This window comes from Cetorhinus maximus, chromosome 14 (genome assembly GCF_964194155.1).
Source record: "Cetorhinus maximus chromosome 14, sCetMax3.hap1.1, whole genome shotgun sequence".
In the NCBI taxonomy this organism is placed as follows: Eukaryota; Metazoa; Chordata; class Chondrichthyes; order Lamniformes; family Cetorhinidae; genus Cetorhinus; species Cetorhinus maximus.
Window position 1 is genome coordinate 39,894,756 of NC_135892.1, and position 27,860 is coordinate 39,922,615.

A 27,860-nucleotide genomic window follows, 5' to 3' on the forward strand; every position below is an offset into this window, starting at 1 on the left:
TGAGGTTTTTGGAGCTCTGCTGCCAGGTGCTTGAATGTGCTGCATGGACACAATTTGCCACATTTTTTTCTTCTCATTTAATTTCTACAAGTCTGCAGTTCCGTGAGGTAGCTCCACAGCAGCTGTCCGCCTTCAGGGAGTTCATTAGAAGTGCCCACCCACACTCACTTTTCTTGCTGCTCGGCCTCTTCATACCACCGTCCCCTCTCTCCCTGCAGCGCTGAGTTTTTCTCACTGCATGTTTCACACTAGCTGCCCATTAATTGGCCAGCCAGCATGAAATTGCATTTGGGGTCCAATCGCTGCCAGAAGCGCATTTCACATCCGATTTTGGGCCCGCCAATCACGTGTACAAGATTCAGGCCTATGAAACTCCCCTTTGATCCCTGCAGACTACCAAGTAAAGCTCTAGGACCAAGAAGACTGGGAGATACAACCGTATATGAACATTCTTGCCGCTGCATGTAGGTTGTTTGCCATTTGCAGGAACTCAACAAGTTCCATTTTCAATGAAAATATTGAATTTGTGGGTTCTGCTCCTTTGTTTAGGCAGTAACACTGTAGCTCAGTTACTGGGACCTGTGCCCACTGTAGCTGAGGGACCCATCAAGACTGGAGCTCCACAGAATGAATCCTTTCATTCATACCATGCCTGCAAAGCATGTAAGGGATAATATTTCAAATCTCTGCTTGTAACAGGGAGCCTCGTCCATTGCTATCTGTGATTTTCCTCAGTACCTTTGCACCCAGCATTCCCTCAACATGGCAGGGGTGAAGTGGTGAGGTGTTGTGCTGGTCCTGGGATTTAGAAATTCAGCCCTGTTCTGCAGGGTGGGAATTTACTGCTTTCTGTAGTTCAACAAATGTGATGGAATGGAAGGTGAAGGCACCAAGTTTAGCAGTGAAAGAAAGTCTTACAGTTATATAGCAGCTTCCACAATCTCAAGGTATGCCAAAGAACTTTACAGCCAATTAAATATTTTTGAAGCATCTTAATGTAGGAAATAACACAGCCAATTTATACACAGGAAGCTCCTACAGGCAGATTTGTTTGAAATAGCGCCATGTGGGATCTTTTACATCAACCTGAGAGGGCTGACAAGGCTTCGGTTTATCTTAAAGATAGCACCTCCAACCTATGCAGCACTCCCTCAATACTGCACTGGAGTCTCTGGGTGGAATTTTCCCTGCCAGCTGGCGTCGGGCATGTTCAGTGGTGTGAGCGAACAATATGGCGAGAAGGCCAGAAATTGGTTTCACGATGTTGTGAAACCAATTTGCGATCGTCTGCTCAACCCGTTGATGGAAAGCCGTGTTTCCTGCCATTTGATGTCGGGAACTTGATTGTAATATATCTGCATATCATTATAAGGCCAGTCCGTTGGAATCACACTGCCATCCCCCCCCCCCCCCCCCCACCCCACTCCCCTGCTGGATTGTCTGCCTACGTCGGCGTGATTGTACGGCAACATGTTTCACAACAGCATATATAAGATGTGCACTTGGCGGGCTGTACTTTGAGGGGACCTCAGAAGTAAGTGCACAGTAACATTGCACAGTGCTCACCCGGGTTGCCTGTTAGACTTCAAGGTTGAGCTGTGTTGGAGGGCGGGTGTGCAAGGGCTGCCCTGCGGTTGAGGTGACTTGGGGTGGGGGCAAGGGCTGCCCTACAGTGGAGATGGGCTGGACTGTTTGGTGGGGTGGTGGGAGGCAGGGGTTGCCCTGCACTTAATGGTAGCACGTGCAGGTTGTGGGGGGGGAAGTGACCATTCGTTAGGGAAACCTTGTATTAAGTGACCATTCCTCTGCAACTGAAGCAGTTCAGAGACAGCCTCATTGACATGCTTGAAGTCAGGCCTCTAGCTTACCTGCCCACTCAAGCAACACAGAGGCCTGAAAGTGCCACCAAATGCTCTAGAGCTTTTCACCCCTCAAGCACAGACTGCAAACTAATGAGCGTTTTAGTGGACTGCAGAACAGTTAGACGACTGGGCACGCTGTATAATCTCCTTGCGGAAGCTGGTCATGGATCAGTTACTGGTGGAGGCGCTCACAGCCCCTTGCACTGTCAGCATCCCGGTTTGGACCAGTCTCCCCCCATGGTTTAAGCGAACAGAACAGCCTTGCAGCGCAGGTTAAGAGACTGTCTGCACTAGAGCTGAGAGCACAGCATGCAGTTCAATGGGCAAAACTGCTGTCAATCGGTCAGGTGGAGTGGGGCGGAAGGTGGGTGGGGTTTTGGGCAGCCATGCAGCGCACTAAACTCTGGCTACCCAAGTGGTTGCCAGCGCTCTCTGAGATGCTTTAAGGGGCCTTCAGCCTTAACCAAGAGAGGTTCTTAGTACACCCAAGCTAACCCATGTGTCTCTCTCTTTCATACTGCAAGAGGGGTACATCAGGCACATGGAGCCTGGTGAACTAGCTGTATGCCTTGTGGCATACAGAAAGCCAAGATGACAAAGAGAGCGATGGAGGCACCTGGCTGCACAGAGGGAGGAGCATCACCCTCAGGAAGAAGGGGCAGCTGGGCCTCCCGCACACACCACTGAAGAGCCACAGCAAGCTGTCGTTTCTCGGCGCCTTGCTAGACCCAGGGTCTATAGGTGCTGCCTTTCATTCCTGCAGATGGCTGAGAAGCAGTGTTACTGAAGACTACACATGTCTAGGGAACTGGTTGGACACATCTGCCACTTACTGCAGGACTTGCTGCCACGTGGATATGGAGGGCATCCATTACCAGTGGCCATGTATTTGACTGCGGCGCTCAATTTCTACACCAGTGGTTCCTTTCAGGGCTCTACAGGCAACCTCTGTGGGATATCACAAGCCTTCACCCACAAATGCATCCATGAGGTCATGGATGCCATCTTCGCGAGGGCACACAACTTTATACATTTCATCTGGGACCAGGACAGCCAGGATGCAAGAGCGATTGGATTTGCCCAGATCTCAGGTTTCTGATAGGTGCAGGGTGTGATTGACTACACTCACGTGGCGCTCAGGTCTCCATTGCAACAAGGGGTCAACTATGTCAACCGCAAAAGCTTCCACTGGCTGAATGTGCAGCTGATGTGTGACCACCACAAATGCATCCTGCAGGTCCGCACACAGTTTCCAGGGAGCGTGCATGACTCCTACATTCTCAGTTGGTCACAGATCCCTGACGTCTTCCAGGGTCCTCAGAGTTGCAGGGTTGACTCCTCAGGCACAAGGGCTACCCACAGAGGACGTGGCTGATGACACCCGTGTGGCAGCCTCAGACTGCAGCAGAGCGAAGGTATAATGAGGCCCAAGCTGCAACTCGCAACTTGGTGGGGCAAACCATTCGGATGCTGAAAATGAGGTTCCGGTGCCTGGGCTGGACTGGTGGAGCCCTTCAGTCCACAAAGGGTGTCACGCATCGTTGTCACCTGCTGCACCCTTTATAACCTGGCGCTGTAACAGGGAGAGGAGCTGGCTGAGGAGCAGATGGAGGTTTCCTCTGAAGAGGAGGACACCAATGATGATGAGGGTGATGAGGTCGTCGAAGGTGATGATGACAGCAATGAGGCCCTCGCATTGGCTGGATGAGACAGGCACACTCAGAAGTCCCTTGTAGCTGCTAGATTTGTGGAGGATGATGACAACATGCAGTGAGGAGACACCATGGGCCCTCACATTGCACCTATGAATGTTTGACTCCAGTCTGATTTATGGCAGTGCCATATCCTCTGTGATAATGCCCCTGTCATGGAGACACAGTGGAGGCCCTAATAGTCGCGCGATTGCAGGAGGATGATGACGACATGCAGTGAGGACACTCCGTAGATCTTCACATAGCCTCTGAGAATGTCTGACTCCTGTCTGGCCGAGGGCAGCTCACTTGCGATCTGTGATCAGGGTCATATCATAGAGATGAAGCCATGAAACTTCAAAAGCTTCGGATCCTTTGTCAGCCTTCAACACCTGACTGCTTCAGGAGCACAGCGTCACTGGTCACGAATGCTGAAGAGATGGGGGCCGGCCCCACCTTAAAGGCGCTGAGAGTACACAGAATGACTGAAATCTGTGACCCGTACCCACGACATTCTGGCAGCAATGACAGGCACATCGAGGTGCAGGCATCACTATATGTCAGGGAGTCTGGGGTCGGACCATCACTTTGGTCTGAAGGCTGCACAAAGCACAGGAAAGAGGCTTGGACCTCTTGGAGCTCAGCCCCCGCAGCAGTGCAGGAATGACATCCTAGACCAAGGTTCTGTGGCGGCCGCCATCCTACCAGTGTTGACCTTGGTGTGTTGGCATGCCAGCACTATCACCTCAGCCTGAAGGCAGACGGACTCCTCCATTGTGCCTTGCAATTTGAGGAGTGTAGCGGATATCCCTTCCTGATGTTCCCGCACTTGCCTTTGCAGGGGTAGAGGACATCACAGCGGAGCTCCCATGTCCAAAAGGCGCTCGAGGGACATGTCATTGAACCTGGGGATTGCAGCCTTCTTGCCTTTCGGGGCCATGTCTTCCGTGCAGCAGTCCTGGGCTGGAAGCACTGAGAGGTGTGCACGTGGCTACACTTTAAATATGGTGCCCAGCATGATGAAGCGGCGAGATGATGGCGTGGTGGGCAAATCAGAACCCACCCGCCATGGAAACAGCGTATTTCCCGAGAATGCATAATTAACGTGGCGGGTTTGGGACAATATGGCATGAGAAGCCGCCATTGCGGACTGTGGGTAAAACATCGTTTTCCCCGCCTGCTACCGCACTTGGTGCTAATCTGAAACGATTCTGCCCTCAGGCTAGATTTTTGTGCTCAGGTTAGGGCGTGTGGCCCAAAGAGACAAACCAATGGAGCATTAGGAATAAATTGAATGAATTGCTGGTGCAAATTCAACCTGTAGAATATGATATAGTAGACATTACTGGGCTGCAAGATGGTGAGGACTGGGAACTAAATATACCAGGTTATAAGGCCTTACGGTTAAGAGAGAGAAAATGATAGAGGGAGAGTAATAACCCTGGTGATTTAGGATGAAATCACTTCAATAATAAGAGAGGATATAACAAGAGGCAAGCAGGCAGTGGAGACGGTATGGGTAGAATTAAGAAATAGAAAAGACTGTCATGGGAGTTGTGTATAGGCCCCCTGGTAGCAGCTGTGAAATGGTAGATTGTATAAATGCAGAAATTAGACAAGCTTGTATCAAAGGTAGAGTGTTTTAATGGGGGTTTTAACTTTCATATAGATTGGGAGAAGCAGACTAGCACAGAATTTGTTGAATTTGTCTGGGATAGTTTTTTGCAGCAAAATGACCTAGAATTTACGAGAGGACATGTCACGTTAGATTTAGTAATGAGCAATGAGACATTTAATTAACAGCCTAACAGTGCATGAACATTTAACTAATAGTGATCACAATGTATCAAAGTCAACATAATGTTTGAAAGGAGAATGTGAAACAACCACAAAGATTTTCAATTTAGGTTAGGCTAAATTCAATGTGCTTTGACAGATCCATAGAAATCTGAGCAAATCAGTTATTACATAAAACAACAGTGGGTGGTGTTCAAAAATAATTTAATATAGTACAGAACCAATTAATACCCCAAAGGGAAAAAGCTCCACTTAACAAAAAAATTAGCCATGGCTAACTAAAGAATAAGAAACAATATAAAGCTAAAAAAAACATGCAAAAATGCAAAAAGTAGATCCTGGCAAATAGGAAAGATACAAAAAACAGCAAAGGGTGACAAACAAATAGTAAGAGCTACAAAAGGGGAGTATGAAAAGAAACTTGCAAGTGATATCAGGAACAACACAAACATTTTGCAAACATATTAGGTAAAAAAGAGGTTGGTCAGAAGAAATGTTGATCCTGGAAAACTGATGACATGATATTGTCAATGAAATTAAGGAAACGGTGGACATGCTAAATAATTACTTTGCACCAGTCTTGACAGTAGAGAAAGAGGTCAGCATGCTGGGCATCCTAAGGAAACCAATGCTGAATCCAGGACAGCGACACACCAGGATTAACATATTAGCGGTAGACTTCTCATTGTTCAATTATGTCCAAGCTGTAAGTGATTTCAAAGGTCACACTCTTACAGCCAAACCTATGCTAAAGAATTTGATTATAGTCAAGGAAGTGTGTCTACTGCTGTCCTCACTCTCGGGTGCTTTTACATGAAGCCAGAGGTGAGGAGGATCCAGGACATCTGGGTAGTTTGGCACTGCATCACTGTGGGGCAAAGCAAGAACTACCTCAATTAGAACAGGGATTGAACTCGTGCTGTAGATATTATTCTGCACCACACGCTTAGCCAACAAAGCTAACCGGCTCTGCTATGATGTGGATATGATAAAATACGAGCGAGCTAACAGCAGTAGAATAATGCATGAAAGAGACAAATCTCCAGGTCCAGATGGTTTCCATCCCAGCTTTTTAAAGGAAGTAGGAGAGAACATTGCAGATGTCCTGACCATAATCTTCCAAAGTTCTCTTGACTCTGGAACTTGTTTCTTTAAACTGGAACATTGCATTTGTCACTCTGCTATTTCAGAAAGGTGAAAGAGGGAAACCAGGCAATTATAGGCTAGTTAACCTAACATTTTGTTGTTGGGTAATTACTAGAATTTATAATTAAGGATAGGTTGACTGAATCAGGGCCAGGAGAGAAATCATGGGCCTTGGTGCTTTTCCTGTTTACATCCCCGAACCCCACCTCCTTAAACCCTCTCTCTCACATCCTTTAGGTGCCCAGAATTAGGAACCATACTCACAGTGGGGTTGAACTATTTTATATAGGTTTAGCAAAATTTGTATTTTGTGACACGATTTATAAAGCCCATCGAAAGCTCAGGTTTCAGGCATATAAATAGTAAAAGGGTGGTAAAAGGAGGAGTAGGGCAGATCAGGAGCCTAAAAGGGAATTTGCACTTGGATGAAAGGGCCATGGCTGAGGTATTAAATGAATACTTTGCATCTGTCTTTACCAAGGAGGTAGATGCTACCCAGGCCATGGTGACAGGTTCAAAATTAATAAGGAGGAAGTGTTGAATAGACAGTCGGTACTTAAAGTTGACAAGACACCAGGACCGGACGAGATGCATCCAAAGACATTGAAGGAAGTGAGAGTAGAAATTGCAGGGATATTGGCTGTTATTTTTCAGTCTTCCCTAGACTTGCTGGAGTTTTTTAAGAGGTAACAGAAAAGGTCAATGAGAATAATGCTGTTGGTGTGGTGTATGTGGACTTTTCAAAAGGTATTTGATACAGTGCCAGACAACAGACTTGTGAGAAAAGTTATTGCTCATGGAATAAAAGGGACACTAGCGATGTGGATACAAGATTGGATACAATAAGAAGCAGAGAGTAATGGTCAATGGATATTTTTCGGGCTGGCGGAAGGTTTGTAGTGGAGTTCCCCAGGGGTCGGTATTGGGACCCTTGCTTTTCCTGACATATATTAATGCTCTAGACCTTGGTATGCAGGGAACAATTTTAAAGTTTGCAGATGATACTAAGCTTGGGAGTGTTGTAAACTGTGAGGAGGACAGTGTAGAACTTCAAAAGGACATAGAGAAGCTGGTGGACTGGGCAGATAGGTGGCAGATGAAATTCAATGCGGAGAGGTAATGCATTTTGGTAGGAAGAACATGGACAGACAATATAAAATAGGGGTGAAATGTTGAAGGGGGTGCAGGAGCAGAAAGACCTTGGTGTATAGGTGCATAGATCATTGAAGGTGGCAGGACAGATGGAGAGAGCAGTTAATAAAGCATATAGCATCCTGGGCTTTATTAATAGGGGCATAGAGTAGAGAGAAGAAGGCTAAGAGGAGGTTTGATAGAGATGTTCAAAATCATGAGGGGGCTGGACAGAGTAAAAGGTTCAAGAACGTGAGGGCACAAACTTTAAGTGATTTGCAAAATGATGTGAGAAAAAACCTTTTCACACAACAAGTGGTTCAGGTCTGGAATGCATTGCCTGGAAGTGTGGTGGAGGTGTTATGACACAGCAGCTGAGTTATTTAAAAATTCCAGAGGGAAACTTTAAACAACTGTAATAACCTATATTTTAAGTGGTAAAAACAAAAAACTACTGCAGATGCTGAAAATCCAAAACAAAAACAGAATTACCTGGAAAAACTCAGCAGAGGTGGCAGCATTGGCGGAGAAGAAAAATGATGGAGGACCCCTCCATCATTTTCACATGGTCCATCTCTGACACTTCCCTTCCTTGACCTCTCTGTCTCAATTTCTGGTGATAGACTGTCCACCAATATCCATTACAAGCCTACCGACTCCCACAGCTACCTCGACTACAGCTTCTCACACCCCGCTTCCTGTAAGGACTCCATCCCATTCTCTCAGTTCCTTCGCCTCCGTCGCATCTGTTCTGATGATACTACCTTCAAAAACAGTTCCTCTGACATGTCCTCCTTCTTCCTTAACCGAGGTTTTCCACCCACGGTCGTTGACAGGGCCCTCAACCGTGTCCGGCCCATATCCCGCGCATCCGCCCTCACGCCTTCTCCTCCCTCCCAGAAACATGATAGGGTCCCCCTTGTCCTCACTTATCACCCCACCAGCCTCCGCATTCAAAGGATCATCCTCTGCCATTTCCGCCAACTCCAGCATGATGCCACCACCAAACACATCTTCCCTTTACCCACCCCGGCGGCATTCCGTAGGGATCGTTCCCTCCAGGACACCCTGGTCCACTCCTCCATCACCCCCTACTCCTCAACCCCCACCTATGGCACCTCCCCATGCCCACGCAGAAGATGCAACACCTGCCCCTTCACTTCCTCTCTCCTCACCGTCCAAGGGCCCAAACACTCCTTTCAAGTGAAGCAGCATTTCACTTGCATTTCCCCTAACTTAGTCTACTGCATTCGTTGCTCCCAATGCGGTCTCCTCTACATTGGAGAGACCAAACGTAATCTGGGCAACCACCTTGCAGAACACCTGCGGTCTGTCCGCAAGAAAGACCCAAACCTCCCTGTCGCTTGCCATTTTAACACTCCACCCTGTTCTCTTGCCCACATGTCTGTCCTTGGCTTGCTGCATTGTTCCAGTGAAGCCCAACGCAAACTGGAGGAACAGCACCTCATCTTCCGACTAGGCACTTTACAGCCTTCCGGACTGAATATTGAATTCAACAACTTTAGATCTTGAACTCCCTCCCCCATCCCCACCCCCCTTTCCATTTCTTCCCCCTCCCTTTTGTTTTTTCCAATAATTTATATAGATTTTTCTTTTCCTACCTATTTCCATTATTTTTAAATCTATACCTGTAATGCCCTGTCAGTCTTTCCACCCCACCCCCACTAGAGCTGTACCTTGAGTGTCCTGCTATCCATTCTTAATTAGCACATTCTCTTAGATAATATCACCACCTTTAACACGTCTTTGTTCCTTTGTCTGTGACATCCTTTGATTATCTGTTCCTATCACTGCTTACTTGTCCCTACAACCACCCCCACCCCAACTTCTCTCCCCCACCCCCCCGCCCACCTTAAACCAGCTTATATTTCACCCCTCTCCTAACTTTACTCAGTTCTGCTGAAGGGTCATGAGGATTCAAAACGTCAACTCTTTTCTTCTCCGCCGATGCTGCCAGACCTGCTGAGTTTTTCCAGGTAATCCTGTTTTTGTTTTTATATTTTAAGTGGCATGTTTGAGATGCAGCTCTAATTTCAGGAATCAGACCATTAGTTATCAAGAGGCTTTTATATCAAAGTACATGAGACATTTATTAATTTACACAAGTTAAATATATACACATGGCTACAAATTACTACTATCATAACTTTTAACAAATTCCCAGACTAATCTCCACTAAGGCAATAGCAACCCATAAACTTTAAGCAGGCACCAGGCAAAGCACTTGCACCTTACAACTTCAAAACGAGTTTCCTTTCACTTTTGTTCCTTTGCAGCCACAGCGATGGGTTTACAGGCTTTGATGTTACATTGCCTCTGCCCTGCACACGCAGAACTGCTATCGGTTATACCCAGCGCACCTCATTGAAGGTAAATTCTCATTATATCACCAGCCCCTTGAACTCCACCTCTTCTAACAATAAAACCCATTTCATAGTACCAATTTTATTAGTAATATAAACATTGCTTGGTCTCTGCTATCTAGGTGCCAGATTTCACTCCCCTTCTTGAATGTTCTATTCAACAAAATGCAAATGCACTCTACCTCTCTTACATCTCAAAACTGATATATATCAAAGCACCCAGACTAGCTGGCTTTAATGCAATTAAGACACATCCACATACTAACCCTCTATTTAAAAAAATTAATTTCCAATAACATTATACACATTAATAGCTTCATGATAGAGACAAGTTCAATTGAGGCATTCAAGAGGGCATTAGATGATTATTTGAATAGAAACAAGGTGCAGGGGTATGGGGAAAAGGCAGGGCAATGGCACTAAGTCATAATGCTCATTTCTAGAGTTGGTGCAGACACGATGGGCCGAATGGCCGCCTTCTGTGCTGTTAAAATTCCGTGATTCAGTGAATTCTGTGATATGATACACTTTACAATCATAGTTTTGTCAGACAATTACAAACAACTTGGTCATTCATATTATGCAACCAGCTCCACTTCTTTGAACCTGACCCTATGCAAAATCCGGACAGTATCATCCAAAAGACTTGAACCTCACAAGCACCGACAACAACAATCCGTGACAGTGACATATTCTATTGGTGCATGACTCCTGGTTTCGCTTCCAAGTTTAAAAATGGAAAAACCTTCCAGCAAATTAGCACCAACCAATTTAACTGTAATCATGTGCTATTTCTATCCACACAAGAAGGCTTTGTTAACAGAAATATTAATGATAAATATTTTCTCATTTTAAATTGAAACTCAGCACACTTACAAATGCCCAACATGGAACGTATAACAGGAAAGCAAAGTTCTGATGATGCTGGAAATCTGAAATATAAACAGAAAATGCTGGAAATATACAGCAGGCCAGGTCGCATCTGTGGAGAGAGAAACAGTCAACGTTTCAGGCCTACAATCTGCAATTGTTCTGATGAAGGGTCACTGACCTCCGTTTCTCTCTGCACAGATGCTGAGCATTTCACATTTCTATTGGAGCAAAAATTACCCCAAAAAGCAATCAGACTTCTTGTGAGCCTCTCATCCCCCTTCAGCAAGAAACCCAGCAGCAGCTGCCCAAGGCACAATATTAAACACGACTTTCAAAACAAATATCAGATATGAAGAAAATATAAACAACTTGCTGAGCAAAAAAGTATCAATGTCAAAGCAATAAATTGATAATTTAAAAAAATGAGTAAATTAATAAAAGTGACCATTGCCAAGCAGCAGAGCTGACAAATAAAACGTTTTTTGCCTTCTCGCATAAGAAGCAAAGCTTGAGAGAAACAGACTAGGCCCCAAGTCCTGGTTACCAGGGAAGGGTTTAGGTGACTGGGGCCAAGTGAAGGAGCTGGGTTTAACTCACGCTAACCTTGTGGTCACCTCTGGTGGTGCACACTCCAAGCTGACCTTGGCATAATTCATTATGTAAGTGGGGGTTGGAAGCGGGTTGCCTTTGATCCTGGATATTCCGCCTCTCTCACCTTGTCTGTGGATACTTTTCAGAAAGGAGGAAGAGGGGGAGGATGTGTGTGTGTTTCCAGCTCACTCCCAGTCTTAGGGTTCTCCCACACTCTCTCGTTCTCACACCCTCTTACTCTTACCTCTCAGACTCTCTCACTCTCTGACGCATACTCTCACACTATCTCACTCTCCATCACTCACTGTCACACTCTATCACTATCTCACAGTCACATGCTCTCACACTCACACTCTCTCACACTCACACTCTCTCACACTTACATTCTTTCACACTTACATTCTTTCACACTCTCTCATAGGAACAGAAGTAGGCTATTCGGCCCATCAAGCCTACTCCACCATTCAATTAGATCATGGCTGACCATCTACCTCAATGCCATTTTCCCGCCCTATCTCCATATTTCTTGGTGTCATTAGTCTCTAGAAATCTATCAATTTCTGTTTTGAATATATTCAATGACTGAGCTTCCACAGCCCTCTGGGTTAGACAATTCCAAGGATTCACCAACCTCTGAGTGAAGAATTTCCTCCTCATCTCAGTCTTAAATGGCCTACCCCTTATCCTGAGATTATTACCCCTGGTTTTAGACTCATCAGCTAGGGGAATCATCTTATCTACAACCACTCTGTCACACCTTGTAAGAAATTTGTAAATTTCAATGAGGTCACGCCTCATTCTTCAAAATTCTAGGGAATACAGACCCAGTCTCCTCAATCTCTCCTCATACGACAATCCCATCATCCTAGGAATTAATCTGGTAAACCTCCATTGCACTCCCACTGTGGGAAGTATATCCTTTCGTAGATAAGGAGGCCTGAACTGTGCACAATATTCCATGTGAGGTCTCACCACGGTTCTATTTAACTGCAGCAAGACATCTTTACTCCTTTACTCAAATCCCCTTGTGATGAAGACCAACATAGCGTTTGCCTTCCTAGTTGCTTGCTGCATTTGCATGCTAGCTTTTAGTGACTTGTGAACATGGACACCCAAGTCCTTTTGGACACCTTCGATTCCCAACTTCTCACCGTTTAAGAAATATTGTGTCTTTCTATTTTTTCCACCAAAGTGAATAACTTCACATTTATTTACATTATATTCCATCTGTTATGTTCTAGCCCATTTACTTAGCCTGTCCAAAGCCTCTTGTAGCCTCGTTGCATCCTCCTCACAATTTATGTTCCTACCAGTTTTGTGTCATCAGCAAATTTGGGAATACAGTAAAGTCCCACCATTTGCAAGTTCCTTGTTTGCGAATTCACTTACCCGTGCTTTTTACTTTGTAGACAGCATCGCCCATCATGTGAGCAATGCTCGCTTATCCGCGGTTCCTTCTCTCTGTCATCTTTTCCCAGGGTGACGGCAGCCATGATAGAGCATCCAGAGCTACAATAATGTCTCTATTCAATTTTAAATCTTCATTAGCATCTAACCTAACGCTATGCCTATGCGCTTTATAAACCTGTCCCCTAGTTTTCCAATCCCTATAATTCTTAACTAACCCTTTAAGGAATCCTGTCCAATACAGGTACTGCACCACATTTTTGCTGGAGAGTCCAGTACTGCCCTTGCATGGCTGGAACAGAACATGCTCCCCCCTTCTCGATTTTGCTGTTTCCGAGGTATCGCGGAACGCAAACGGCGGGACTTTACTGTATTACAATCAGTTTCCACATCCAAATCATTTATATAGATTGTGAACAGCTGTGAACCTACCACTGATCCTTGCGGTACCCCACTAGTAACAGCCTGCCATCCTGAGAATAGTCGGTTTGTTCCTGCTCTCTGCTTTCTGTCTGCTAACCAATTCTCAATTCATACTAGTTGATTTCCCCCAATCCCATCCAATTTAATTTTATTTAACCTCCTGTGTGGGGCCTTATCAAAAGTCTTTTGAAAATCTAAATACACCGTGTCCATTGGTTCTCTTTTATCTTATACTACAAGTAACGTCCTCAAAAAACTCCAACAAGCTTGTCAAACATGATTTCTCTTTCATAAAGGTCAGAAGCTGGGATTTTCGCTGATGATTGCACAATGTTCATTCAGCACTATTACAACTCCTCAGATACTGATACAGTCCATGTCCAAATGCAGCAAAACCTGGACAATATCAAGGCTTAGACTGACAACTGGCAAGTAACATTCATGTCACACAAGTGCCAGGCAATGACCATCTCCAACAAGAGAGAATCTAACCATTTCCCCTTGGCATTCAATGGCATTACCATCACTGAATCCCCCACTATCAACATCCTGGGAGTTACCATTGACCAGAAACTGAACTGGACTAGCCATATAAATACTATGGCTACAAGAGCAGGTCAGAGGCTGGAAATTCAATGGCAAGTAACTCCTGATTCCCCAAAGCCTGTCCACCATCTACAAGGCATAAGTCAGGAGTGTTTTGGAGTACTCTCCATTTGCCTGGATGAGTGCAGCTCCAACACACTCAAGAAGCTTGAACACCATCCAGGACAAAGCAGCCTGCTTGATTGGCACCCCTTCTACAAACCTTCACTCCCTCCACCACCAACGAATAGTGGCAGCAGTATGTACCATTTACGAAGTGCACTGCAGAAATTCACCAAGGCTCTTTAGGCAACACCTTCCAAACCCATAGTTGTTACTATCTAGAAGGATAAAGGCAGCAGATACATGGGTACACCAGCACCTGGAAGTTCCCCGTTAATTGGCCAGCCAGCGTGAAATAATGGTGGGGGCGGCGATCCCAGGCCCATCCGCCGTGCCTGACCAATGAGGGAAAGATCCTCCCCTATGTCTTTGGACTTTACCTTTCTAATAATAAAAATCCCTCATTGTACCAATTTTACCAGTGATCTTTGGGAAAAATAAACACACTGTTTCTTAACTTCCCCTGGCTAGGTGTAATATTTCACTCCCTCTTTTGAAATCAATCTAGTCTAGTTTATTTAAAAATGAAAATGTTCCCTTGACACCTATGTTTACCTACTTAACAGTTCAAACCTAGCTCATCTTCTATTACACCAAAGCCTTCAGACCAGATGTGTTTAATTCAATTAAGTCACACACACACACATAGGCCGATAGACACAGACCTCACTATTACTCCATGATAAATTCCAATAACATTCTAGAAATTATTATATCTTCCTGACACTAATAGTTCTGTAGTTCTCTATTCTCCCTCTTCCTCCCTTTTTAAATAGCAGGGTTACATTTGCTACTTTCCAGTCCACAGGAACCTGTCTGGAATCTATAGAATTTTGAAAGGTAACTGCCATCCGCTATCTCTCTAGCCATCTCTTCCAACATTCTGCAGTCAAGTTCATCCAATCCAAGAGATTTATCAACCTTCAATCCAGTTAATTTTTCATGTACTATCTCTTTAGTAATACTTTTTAGTTCCACAGTTTCACAAGGCCCTTGGTTGCCTAATATTTCCGGAAGATTTTCTTATCTTTTTCCGTGAAGACAGACGCAAAGTAACTGTTTAGGTTTCTCCACCATTTTCCTGTTCTCCACTATATATTCTCCTGTCCCCACCTGTAATGGGTCAACATTTGTCCTAGCTAATCTTTTCCTTTTCACGTACCTAAAGAAGCCTTTATGTTCCTCGCTAGTCTGTATTCATATTATCTTTTCTCTTTCTTAATCCGTTTCTTAGTCCTCCCTTGCTGGGTTCTAAATTGCTCCCAATCCTCAGCCTTACCACTTTTTCTGGCACCTTATAAGCAACTTCCTTTAATTTAATCCAATTTTTACTTCTTTCATCAACCACAGTTGAATTCACCTTTCCCTTCGAGTGTTTGTGCCTTACAGGAATGTATATTTGTTGTCTTAAATGCTAGCCATTGCCTTCATACCATCAAAGCTTTTAGTGTATTTTCTTAATCCACCATAGCCAACTTGCCCCTCATATCTTCACAATTTCCTTTCTTCAGATTTAGGACCTTAGTTTCAAAATGAACTATATCGCATTCAAACTTACAGTGAAATTCTATCATATTATGGTCACTATTTCCCAAAAGCTCCTTTACAGCAAGGTTATTAATTAGCCCTTTCTCATTACACAACTCTAAATTCAAAATAGCCCAACCTCTACTTGGCTCTTCAACGTACTGCTCCAAAAACCCATCTCATATGCACCTCAGGAATTCATCCTCCACAGCATTTGTGCTGATTTGGTTAACCCGTTAATGTGTAAATTGAAGTCACCCATTGTTACTGTATCCAAGTTATATGCATCTCAAATTTCCTGATTTAAAGCCTGCCCAACACTACCACTACAATCTGGTGGCCTGTGAACAACTCCCACCAATGTTTGCTGCCCCTTGCTGTTTCTGAGCTCCACCCAAACTGATTTTACATCTTGATCCTTCAATCTTAGATCCTCTTACTAATGCACTGATCTCACCCCTTATTAAGAGTGCTACCCCACCTCCTTTTCCTTTTAACCTGTCCCTCCTAAATGCTGAATATCCTTAGATATTCGTTTCCCAATGTTGGTCACTCTGTGCCACGTCTCTGTAATGGCAATGGAATCATACCCATTTATCTCAATTTGTGCATTCAAATCATTGAGTTTTTTGAGACCGCTCTGTGCATTCAGATAGAGTGCCTTTAATTCTGCTTTTTTAACTTTATTCTCTATTCTGATCCTATATGATGCTTGCCTATGCTTCGTCTGTCTTTTATTTTTGTTTTCAACTTTTGTACTTCCTTTTACCAGTTTTGCTTCCCTCAAATCCGAGCTCCCTCTCAGGTTTCCATCCCCCTGCCAATCTAGTTTAAACCCTCCGCAGCAGCACTAGGGAATCTCCCTGCGAGGATGTGAGGCCCGGACCTGCTAAGATGCAGCCCATCCAGCTTGTACAGGTCCCACCTGCCCCAGAACCGGTCCCAATGCCTCAGAAATCGGATGCACTCTCTCCTACACCTGTTCTCCAGCCACGTGTTTAATCACTCAATTCTCCTATTTCTATGCTCACAAGCACATGGGACTGGGAGTAATCCTGAGATTACTGCTTTAGAGGTCCTGCTTTTCAATCTCCCCTCCTAGCTTTCTGAAATCTGCTTTCAGGACCTCATCCCCTTTCCTAACTAAATCATTGGTACCGACGTGGACCACAACCTCTGGCTGTTCACCCTCCCCCAGAAGAACGTGTGACATCCTTAACCCTGGCACCAGGGAGGCAACATACCATTCTGGAGTCACAGCCACAGAAACGCCTGTCTGTTCCTCTAACTAATGAATCCCCTATCACTCCTGCTCCTCCCCTCTTCTTCCTCCCCTCCTGTACAGCTGAGCTGCTAATGGTGCCACGAACTTGGCTATGACTGCACTTCTCAGAGGAACCAGAGGAAACGGAAAACCTCAGGGGACTCCTGCACTACCTGCCTGGTTCTCTTGGACTGCCTGGTTGTCCCTTTCCACCTTCATGCTCCTAGCCTGCGGTGTGACCACCTCTCTGAACGTGCTATCCATGTGGCTCTCAGCCTTGCAGATGTGCCACAGTGACTCCAGCCGCCACTCAAGCTCCAAAACCCAGAGCTCAAGTTTCTGCAGCTGGTGACACCTCCTACACATGTGGTTGTCTAGGCCACTGGTAGCATCCACAGCTTCTCACATATTACAGTACATGCATTCCCACGCAACCGAGCTGTCTTGCCATGTCTTTACTTCACTTATGTTAATTTTATTTTACTTTGATTTGCTTATATTAACTTTATTTTACTTAGCCTCAACTTAATAAACCTTGCAACTATTGATAAACCTTACTAGTCCCAATAAATCCAAATAATTAACACACTTTACGACTTGCAATATACTTAAAGCTTCTCTTTCCCCATGCACCGACTTCCCACATGAACCTAATTCACTACTCACTCTGTCTACATCTCACTCAGGTGTGGTCTCCTGACCGTGTGTCCCTTACTAACCAAAAATACAGTTCCTATACTATGTTAAACCTTAGGAATAGACTTTAACCACTTACTAGATACTCACCAGATACTTACCAAACATCTAGTCTCTTATCCAACCAATCATATTGCTTCTTTGTTGTGATGTCACTGTGTTTTTCACTCTTCTTTCAAACTCAGTGTGGGCTGGTTCCCAGCAGCTGATAGGTCCATCTCTCCAGTTCCCAGGCAAGTGTAAGCCTCAAGCCTTGGCCCAAATTTATAATCTCCCGCTCCGGGCTGGTTCCTTGCAGGTCTGCTGCCTCTCCAACTCCCAAACTCTCACACTCTCTCAGTCTTACTTTCACACTCACTCACTGTCACATTCAGTCATTCTCACTCACTTTCACACTCACTTATCTCATATTCATTCACTCTTACACTCTTACACTCACTCTCACACTCATCAGCCTCATTCTCACTCTCACTCATTTCCCTGGGCCTGGGAGGTTTGAAGATTTATTATAGCTGAGGAGGAGTTCTGGGCAGATGTGAAAGTGGCAAGATGTGCTTCTTCCCTGCCCTGTTTAACACTCCAACAGCCCCTGGCCTTTCTCACACTCTCACTCTCTTACACACACACTCTTACACTCTCTCACTCTTACACTCGCTTACTCTCTCAGTCTCTCACTCTCTCACTCACACCACAATATCTTACTCTCACATTCTTTCACTCTCACATTTTCTCACTCTCTCACTCCCCGACTCTCTCTCTCACTTTTATACTCTCTCACATTCTCACTCTCACACTCACTCCCTCCCCTTGGTCTGGGAGGTTTGGAGATTAATATCGCTGTGCAGGAATTCAGGAAGGGTGAGGGTTGCAAGATGTGCTCACTCTTTGCCCTGTCTAACACTCCAGCTGTCCCTGGCCTCACTCACTCTCTCACTCACACTCTCAATCTCACTCTTACACTCTCTCAATCTCTCACTCACACTCTCACTTTTACACTCTTTCAATCTCTCACTCACTCAATTTCTCACACTCACAATTTCTCTCTCACATTCTCTCTCTCTCTCACATTCTCTCTCTCTCACATTCTCTCTCTCTCACATTCTCTCTCTCTCTCACATTCTCACTCTCACATTCCCCCACTCTCTCACTCTCTCTCACTTTTATACTCTCACTCTCTCATTCTCTCACTTGCTCACACACTCAGTTATATACACTCACACTCTTACACTCATAATATCTCACTCTCATTTTCTCACTCTCACACTCTCACACTCTCACACTGTCACTCATTCACACTCACTCTCACACTCACACTCACTCACTCCCCTGGGCCCGGGAGGTTTGGAGATTAATATCGATTAATATCGCGGAGGAGTTCAGGTGGAGTGTGAAGGTGGCAAGATGTGCTTCCTCTCTACCCTGTCTAACACTCCAATTGCCCCTGACCTTGCTCACACTCTCACTCTCTTACACACTCACACTCTCTCACACTCATTCACTCACACACCCTCACTCTCACACTCTCTCATTCTTACACTCTTTCATTCTCTCACGCCCTCACACTCTCTCACTCAAACTCTCACTCAGAGTCTCTCTCTCTCACTCTCACCCTCTCACACACCCTCGCTCGTGCACTCTCTCATTCATTCTCACACACACTCTCACTTTCTCACTCTCACACCCACACTATCTCACTCACATTTTTTCACCCCCATACTCCCCAACTCTCTCACTTTCTTTCTCTCTCACTTTTATATACTCTCTCACACTCTCACTCTCACACTCACTCAGTCCCTTGGGCCTGGGAGGTTTGGAGATTAACATCGCTGCTGAAGAGTTCAGGGAGAGTATGAAGGTGGCAAGATGTGCTTCCTCTTTGCCCTGTCTAAAATTGCAGCTGCGCCTGGCTGCGCTAACTCTCTCTCACGCTCACACTCTGACTCACTTACACTCTCACTTTCTCTCAGTCACACTCTCCCACTCTCTCCCACTCTCACTTTCTCATACTCTTACACCCACACTCACTCATATTATCTCACTCACATTCTCTCACTCTCACATTCTCTCTCACTCTCACTCTCTCATTTTCTCACACTCTCACCCATGCTCACGCACAACATCTTATTCTATCTCACTCTGTCTCACTCACACTCTCACATTCTCTCACTCTCATATTCTTTCAGTCTCACGTTTTATCACTCACACTCCCCCAATCTCTCACTCTCCCACACTTTTATACTTTCAGCCTCTTACACTCTCACTCTCTCACCTTGCTCACATGCTCACAGTGACACACTCTCACACACTCTCTTACACTCACACTATCTCGCTCTCTCACTTTCTCACTCGCTCACTCACACATGCACTCTTACACTCACTCTCGCACTAACGCTCACTCTCACACTAACACTCACTCTCACACTGACACTCACACTCACTCATACTCTCTCATACTGTCATCCTCTCACATTCTCACTGCCTCACACTCACTCATGATCACATACTCTCACACTCTCAGTCTCACACTCGCTCACACACACTTTCTCACACACTCACTCCTACTTACTCATTCTCACTGCCTTTCACACTCACTCACTCTCATACTTGCCCACTCAATCACTCCTTTGGGCCTGGGAGGTTTGGAGATTAATATTGCTGAGGAGGAGTTCAGGATGGCTGTGAAGGCTGTTTCATCTCCGCCCTGTCTAACACTCCAGCTGCCCCAGGCCTTACTCATGGTCTCACACTCTCTCTCAGTCTCTCTCTCACACTCTCACATCCTCACTCTCTCGCTCTCACGCTCTCACGTTCTCACTCTCTCTCTCGCTCACTCTCACACTCTCTCTCAGTCTCTCTCTCACTCTCACACTCTCTCTCAGTCTCTCTCTCACTCTTACTCTCTCTCACGCTGTCTCACGCTCTCTCTTGCTCACTCTCACACTCTCACATTCTCACTCTCACTCACTCTCATTCTCAATCTCACACCTTTCTCACTCACACTCACTTTTCACTTTCATGCTTTCACATTCTCACTCTGTCACTCACTCTCAAACACACTTATGCTCACACTCACATAGACTCATGCTCACAATGTCACACTCTCTCGCTCATGCTCACACTTTCTCACTCTCACACTTTCTCACTCTCACGCATTCTCACTCTCACTCACTGTCACACTCTCATACTCTCACAAGTTCATACTCTTATATTCTCACACTGTCTCACTCTCACACTCTAGCATTGTCACACACTCTCACTCTCACACTCACTCTCTTGCTCCCATGCTCTCTCACACTCTCTCTGCAATCACTGCTCCTGAGGCCAAGCTTCCATCCCGCCCCCCACCCCCCACCACCACCACCATCTTGATGTGAGGGCGACTCATGTAGTCCTTTAGTGGGCTGCACCTGAGTGGGAGGACAAGAGTATGGCCAAGGTCAGATGACATCATCCAGAATGCACACTGTTAAACAAGTGGCTGCATGGACTCAGACTGTCACTCCAGGGCAATTGGATCTCGAGCACAGGAACTTTGTCCTGGAGCAGAGCCCCCACCATACGTATGTGTGCAAGAACAGTGTGGTGAGAGGAGGGTGACGCTGCCTGTTCTGTGACTGAGTCCTTCTGTTTTGGACCTTAAGCGTGGGACTTGGCTCTTAGTCTGTAGATATACTCTGGTATATCCTTAACACTTGTTATTAGTATTACTTCTAAGCAGGCTACAGAGTAGGCAAGTAGCTCTTAGGCATGATCCCAACTTCTCGAGAGAGAGAGAGAGAGAGAGGGAGAGAGATTTGGAGTGTCTAACACTAGTGTCAGTAGTACATCGCTATCTACGTCATACATTAGCATATCCTATCTGTTAACCTTTTATACTATACTGCCGGTAAAGGCAAAGGCAAAAGCTGCAAGTTGAGCGCGGCTCCCCCGAAGGCATGGGCCCTGATGTTTTGTATCTTATGCACCACTCCTCGCGGGCCTTGGACTGAACACCTTGAAAGTTTTCAGCTGATCAGAGACAGCCATCATAGATTTCTAAAGAGTAGTTCATGCCTGATACACCTGATTGAATATTCTGAGGAGGGCACTTAAGAACATAGAACATAAGAACTAGAAGCAGGAGTAGGCAATTCAGCTCCTCGAACCTGCCCCTCCATCATTACGATCGTGGCTGATCTCATTTTGGCCTCAACTCCAATTTCCCGCCCTCTCCCCATAACCTTTCAACCCACTGCTAATTAAAAATCTGTCTATCTCCTCCTTAAATTTATTCAAAGTCCCGGCATCCACTGCGCTCTGAGGCAGTGAATTCCACAGATTCACGACCCTTTGAGAAAAGTAATTCCCCCTCATCTCTAATTTAAATCTACCACCCCTTAGCTTAAAACTATGGCCTCTCATTCTAGAATGCTCCTCAAGGGGAAACATCCGCTCCACATCTACTTTGTCTATCCCCTTTAGCATCTTATATACCTCAATTAGATTTCCTCTCATCCTTCTAAACTCTAGCAAGTATAGGCCTAAACTGCTCAATCTCTCCTCATAAGACAAGCCCCGCATCTCTGGAATCAATCTAGTGAACCTCCTCTGAACTGCCTCCAATGCAACTACATCCTTCCTCAAGTAAGGGGGCCAAAACTGTGTACAGTATTCCAGGTGCAGTCTCACCAATGCCTTGTACAGTTGCAACAACACTTCCCTATTTTTATACTCTATTCCTTTAGCAATAAATGTCAAAATTCCATTTGCCTTCCTTATTACCTGCTGTACCTACATACTAGCTTTCAGCGATTCATGCACGAGGACACCCAGATCCCTCTACACTGAAGCATTCTGAAGTTTCTCTCCATTTAAATAATAAGTTGCCTTTTTATTCTTCCGACCAAAATGGATAACCTCACACTTATCCACGTTAAAGTCCATCTGCCAAATTTTGGCCCATTCACCTAACCTGTCCATATCCATTTGTAAGTTTCTCATTTCTCCATTGCAACTTACTTTCCCACCTATTTTGGTGTCATCTGCAAATTTAGCTATAGTACCTTCTATCCCTGAATCCAAGTCATTAATATAGATTGTAAATAGTTGGGGCCCAAGGACCGAACCCTGTGGCACCCCACTAGTTACAGCTTGCCATCTAGAAGAAGACCCATTTATCCCGACTCTCTGTTTTCTGTTGGTTAGCCAATCCTCTATCCAAGCTAGTATATTACCCCTAACTCCGTGTGATCTTATCTTGTGTATTAATCTTTTGTGCGGCACCTTATCAAAGGCCTTCTGGAAGTCCAGATATACTACATCTACAGGATCCCCATTATCCACTTTGCTTAACCACTTAAGCAGTGGTTAGCAAATTTGCTGAGCGGTAGGAGACAGAGAGTAGGAAAGATGTATAGGTACTATAATTGGCAGGATATGACTAGAGGTGTCCTGCAAGCAGCAGTATTGAGCCTCAACTATGTGTTGCATTTAATAATAATTTAGATGAAGGAATAGAAAGCCACATATCCAAATTTGCCATTGCCACAAAGGTAGCTGACATTGTAAGAAGTGTCGATGAAAGCATAAAATTACAAAGTGATATTGATTTATTAAATGAATGGGTAAAACTGTGGTAAATATATTTTGATGTTGTCACATGTGAGGTCGCTTGGTGACTTAAAAGGATAGAATAGGGCACTTTCCAAATGGGAAAAGCTAGAAACCAGATTTCCAAAGAGACTTTAGGGGTCCAGGTTGATAGATCATTGTCATGAATGTGTACAAAAAATAATCAAAAAGGCAAATAGAATGCTGGCCTTTATATCTAGAGGACTAGAATATAAGGGATAGAAGTAATGCTTCAGTTAAAGAAAGCCCTGATTCAATTACACCTGGAGTACAATGAACAATTCTGGGCACCACACCTGAGGAAGGGTTTTTTGGCTTTGGAGGGAGCACAATGTAGGTTTACTAGAATGATACCTGGACTCCATGGGTTAAATTACGAGGAGAGTTTTTAAAACTCACTCATGGGATGTGGGAGTTGTTGGCTAGGCCAGCATTTATTGCCAATCCCTAATTGCCCTTGAGAAAGTGATGGGGAGTTGCCTTCTTGAACCGCTGCAGCCCATGTGCATTAGGTACAACCACAGTACTGTTAGGGAGGGAGTTCCAGGATTTTGACCCAGCGACAGTGAAGGAACGGCAATATATTCCCAAGGCAGGGTGGTGAGTGGCTTGGAGGGGAACTTACAGGTGTGGTGTTCCCATGTGCCTTCTGCCCTTGTCTTTCTAGATGGTAGTGGTCATGGGTTTGGAAGGTGCTATCTAAGGAGCCTTGGTGGGTTCCTGCAGTGCATCTTGTAGATGGTACACACTGTTGCTACTGTGTGTCAGTGGTGGGGAGTGAATGTTTGTGGAAGGGGTGCCAATCAAGCGGGCTGCTTTGTCCTGGATGGTGTCAAGCTTCTTGAGTGTTGTTGAAGCTGTACTTATCCAGGCAAACTTACATTGTATTCCCTGGAATTTAGAAGGTTAAGGGGTAATTTGATCAAAATTTTCAAGATATTAAAGGAAACAGATAGGATAGATTGAAACTATTTTCACTAGTTGGGCGGCCTAGGACTAGACTTAGTTCATCTAGAAATGGATGAAGCAAATGCTTACATCAGTTTTCCATAGCTAGTTCTTCCTGGAATAGGTCACTAGCCTGAAGGTAGAGCCTATAGCTGGAGCCACTCCACATCTTGATGTCTCTCCTGCTCTTTCCACCTGCTATAGGCATGTTGGAAAGATTTGCAGGTTGATAATCAACCTGTTTGGCTATGTTATGAAAGCACCTTCTGTGGACATCAAGTTGAACCCAGAGCTTTGCAGCTCAGAGGCGGTGACACTAGCCACTGCACCACTAACCTCTCCCTAGAATTAGGGGGCATTGCCTAAAAATTTGAGACAGATATTTTAGAAGTGAAGTTAGGAAACACTCGTACACACAAAGGATGGTAGCAGTTTGGAACTTTTTCTACAAGTGACGCTTGATGGTAGGTCAACTGTAGATTTTAAATCTGAGATTGACAGATGTTTGTTATCCAAAGACATTAATGATTATGGAACAAAGGAAAGTATATGGATTTAGATCACAGATCAGGGCTAAATAGCATATTCCTGTTCCTGTGTTTCCTAAGTGTAGGAGCAACTGATTGGACGGCCTCAATCTTAGTGATAAGGAGATCCATGAGCTGCTTGCACTTATTGGAAGTAAGTATGGAGGAGGGGTTAAATCAGACAGATTGTCTTAGAGAAAAGAAGCTTGGGGTTATCTTTGAATTCCAGGATGATGCTGGATTAGTGAGCAATTTTGGCAGATGAGAGCAGGATTCAATTGTGCTTTACGTGGTCCAGCTAGATCTAGTTTCCAACCACATCCATCCTAGTCTACATCTCTTGAATTTAAGGGAATTGAAATGAGGGCTGTACCAGGGTGAATAGGCAGGGTGAAAGAGAGTAATGGTTTAATGAGGATGAAGACATCAAAGGTGGAGCTATTTAATTATTGCAGTAATGTTGTGGTAAATGGAGGGCCAAAGGTTAGACAGTTGAGATTTTGAAATTGCAGTTGTAAGTGAATTGGGAGAGAGCTTTTTCCAGAAGCAGAAACTACATAAAGCAAGACTGTGAAGGGGAAGATATATGTGGCTGGAGAGCAAAAGAAGAAAATGGTCAGAGATGGCCTTATCTGTGATTGACATGATGGAAGTAGCAAAACCATGTGAAATGGCAAGGTTAAGGGAATGTCCAAGATTGTGGGTAGGAGAGTTTATATGGTAGGAGAGATTAAGGGAGTATAGGAGGGCAGTGAACTTGGAAGTGCATGATGAATTGCGATGATGGTTGAATTCACCAAGGAGGAGAAGTCCCTCCATGCAGAGGTGGAGGAAGAAAGTTGTGAGGGTATCTCAGTGAGAAAACTTTGACAGTACTGGATGGGCAGTAAAGAACAAGGATTTTAAATGGGAGGCAAGATGGGTGGAACAAGGTAAGATGTTCAAAGTGCCACAGGAGTAAAAGCAGAGATCAAAATGTGATTTGGTGGTAAGAGTCATGTCACCATTACAATGGAACAAGTGGTGGAATGTATCACCAGCCAGGAGGAGGCTTCATTAGGACAAGGGTGTCTTCACTCCTGATCCAGGTCATAATATAAATGCAATGAACTCATGGTGCTGGAAATAGCACAAGTAAACTGACATTTTGGAGGGATATGATGTGATAGCTGATCCACTGGCTGAGTCCACAGGGTCAGCACTGTGTTGGGTGATTGAATAGGAAGGAGAATGGCAACATTCACCCCACAGTGGACTCACTGGATGGTAAAGTCGAAAGGAGAGTGGGATTAACAATGTTGGAGTTGTTGCTCATAAGAAGGCAGTGATGATGTTTCAATGGGTCCTTCAGGGCATGCCAAGAAAGGCACAGAAGGAAATGGTAGGCTTTGTCTAAGAGGGCGTCAAGTTGGGAAAGCACTAAAGGATTGACATAGGGATTTGGGAATGTAGAGTTCTGAAGTGGGGAAAACTAAAAGAAGGCATGATGACAGGCAAGAAGGGTAAAGAGAAAGAGGTAAAAAAAAAGTGGGAGAAAACATGAGCCAGGATTTTACGGCCCCTCCCGCTGAACTGAATGTAGACTTAAATGTCTCACCGCATCCGTCGGGGGGAGACATGCTGCAGCGGGGCCATAAAAGCCTGGCCATGATAATAGAAATCTTGGGCTTGAGTCCAGAATGGCAGCCAAATCACCCACCCAAATGGACAGATATGAATATCTTCTCCTTTGGCTTAACATCAATTTTTTTCTTTAGTCTTCTGTGAAGAGACTTGGAAAGTTGTTATACGTTGAAGGTGCTATATAAAAACAACTTACTGTTGTACACCTTAATTCCAGGGCGGTGAAGCTCAATGCTTCATGAGGATAATTCCATGAAATGACTCCTGATTTATCTATAATGTATTTTGAAGTTGTTATACATCTGTGGAAACTCTGTTGTCCTCATCTTAAAGACAACTAACAGTGGGAGCACAGAGGTGACAAGTAAGAAAGCTGTTGATGTCAGAGGCCCCTATCGCATAGATTTGTTCCAGCAGTTTTAATCATAATGAAGATTTATTAGTTTACTTGTTGGCTGTAAAGGGAGTGCCCACAATGGTTTACTGATTTTCTGTCTTTAATAACTGAACCCATACAAGTCAGGAAAGTCCCTGTGACCCATTTTTAATATCCTGTGCTTTGCTGCGGCTTATCCATTGTTGCTGCCATGAGAACCATGGCATTTTGGGACCCAAACTCATTTGTCAAGATCTGACGAGCAGAGACTGGCATATTAGATGGAGCTCACCAGTTGGGGAGGGCATTATATCAGCTGGGTCTGGTCGGCAATATGGGCTTGAAGGAATGGGAGGCCGGATGGATGGGGGAGATCCAAAGTTCCTCCTGGAAAAAGGTTTTTAGTCCTTCCTTTCTGTGCCTCCAGAGGTCTCTTTAAGAGTGTCCACAATACTGAGACTATTAGGTGAAGCCAGGATAAGTCAAGATTGCAATTGGAATTCCATGTAGATAATAAAGGACCTTGTTTTTCATATTATTATGGCAGGCAGATGGTAAATGCCAAGCTGCCTAAATCCCAGAGGGAAACTTGAAGCAGCAGCTACAACTATTTGCAATTTGTACTTATTTCAAGATGTGGGCTTTGAATTCAGTAAAAAGGTCACCAAGTCTCATAGGTTTCTTACAAAATTAAATTAAACCTTTATTAATAGAAGAAATGATTTTAAACATGTATATAGATCTACAAATTACTACTATGATAACTTGTAAATCCCCCAATTAATCTAAACCCCTGTTGCACCTCCATTAAGGCAACAGTGAAACACATAGATTTTAAAAGACCCAGATAAAGTAACAAACAATACCCTGATCAGTCGAATTCAAAGTGAGTTTTTCTCAGCTTCAGTTCCTTGTAGACAGCAGCTTGAGGCTTAGATGCTGGAGGCTTTACATACTTGTGCTGGATCTTAGAAAGTCTTCCCTCACACACAACATAGACGCAAACCCCACTATTACTCTACAATAAATTCCAATAACATTATGAAAATTATTATATCTTCCTGACAATATTAAGAGTGACCTACCAACCGAAACAGTTGACCATTTTGGCTGTGCTTCTACCAAAGTGACGGTGCCTAGAGCAAAAATATGACTGGCGTAGTAAATGAGTCACTGACATTTCCAAGCTCCTACCGCACCCTTAATACCAGCCTTACAACCCTCCGAAATCGCTGCATTCCTCCAATTCTGGCCTCTTCAGCATTCCATTTTTAAT

The 27,860-nt window shown here is 44.6% G+C and overlaps 1 protein-coding gene across 1 annotated transcript in view; it reads left to right on the forward strand.

Annotated features, from left to right (window-relative positions):
* sytl3 (synaptotagmin-like 3) overlaps nucleotides 1-27,860 on the forward strand; it is a 189,375-nt gene that overhangs the window by 101,733 nt on the left and 59,782 nt on the right. The window lies entirely within an intron of this gene.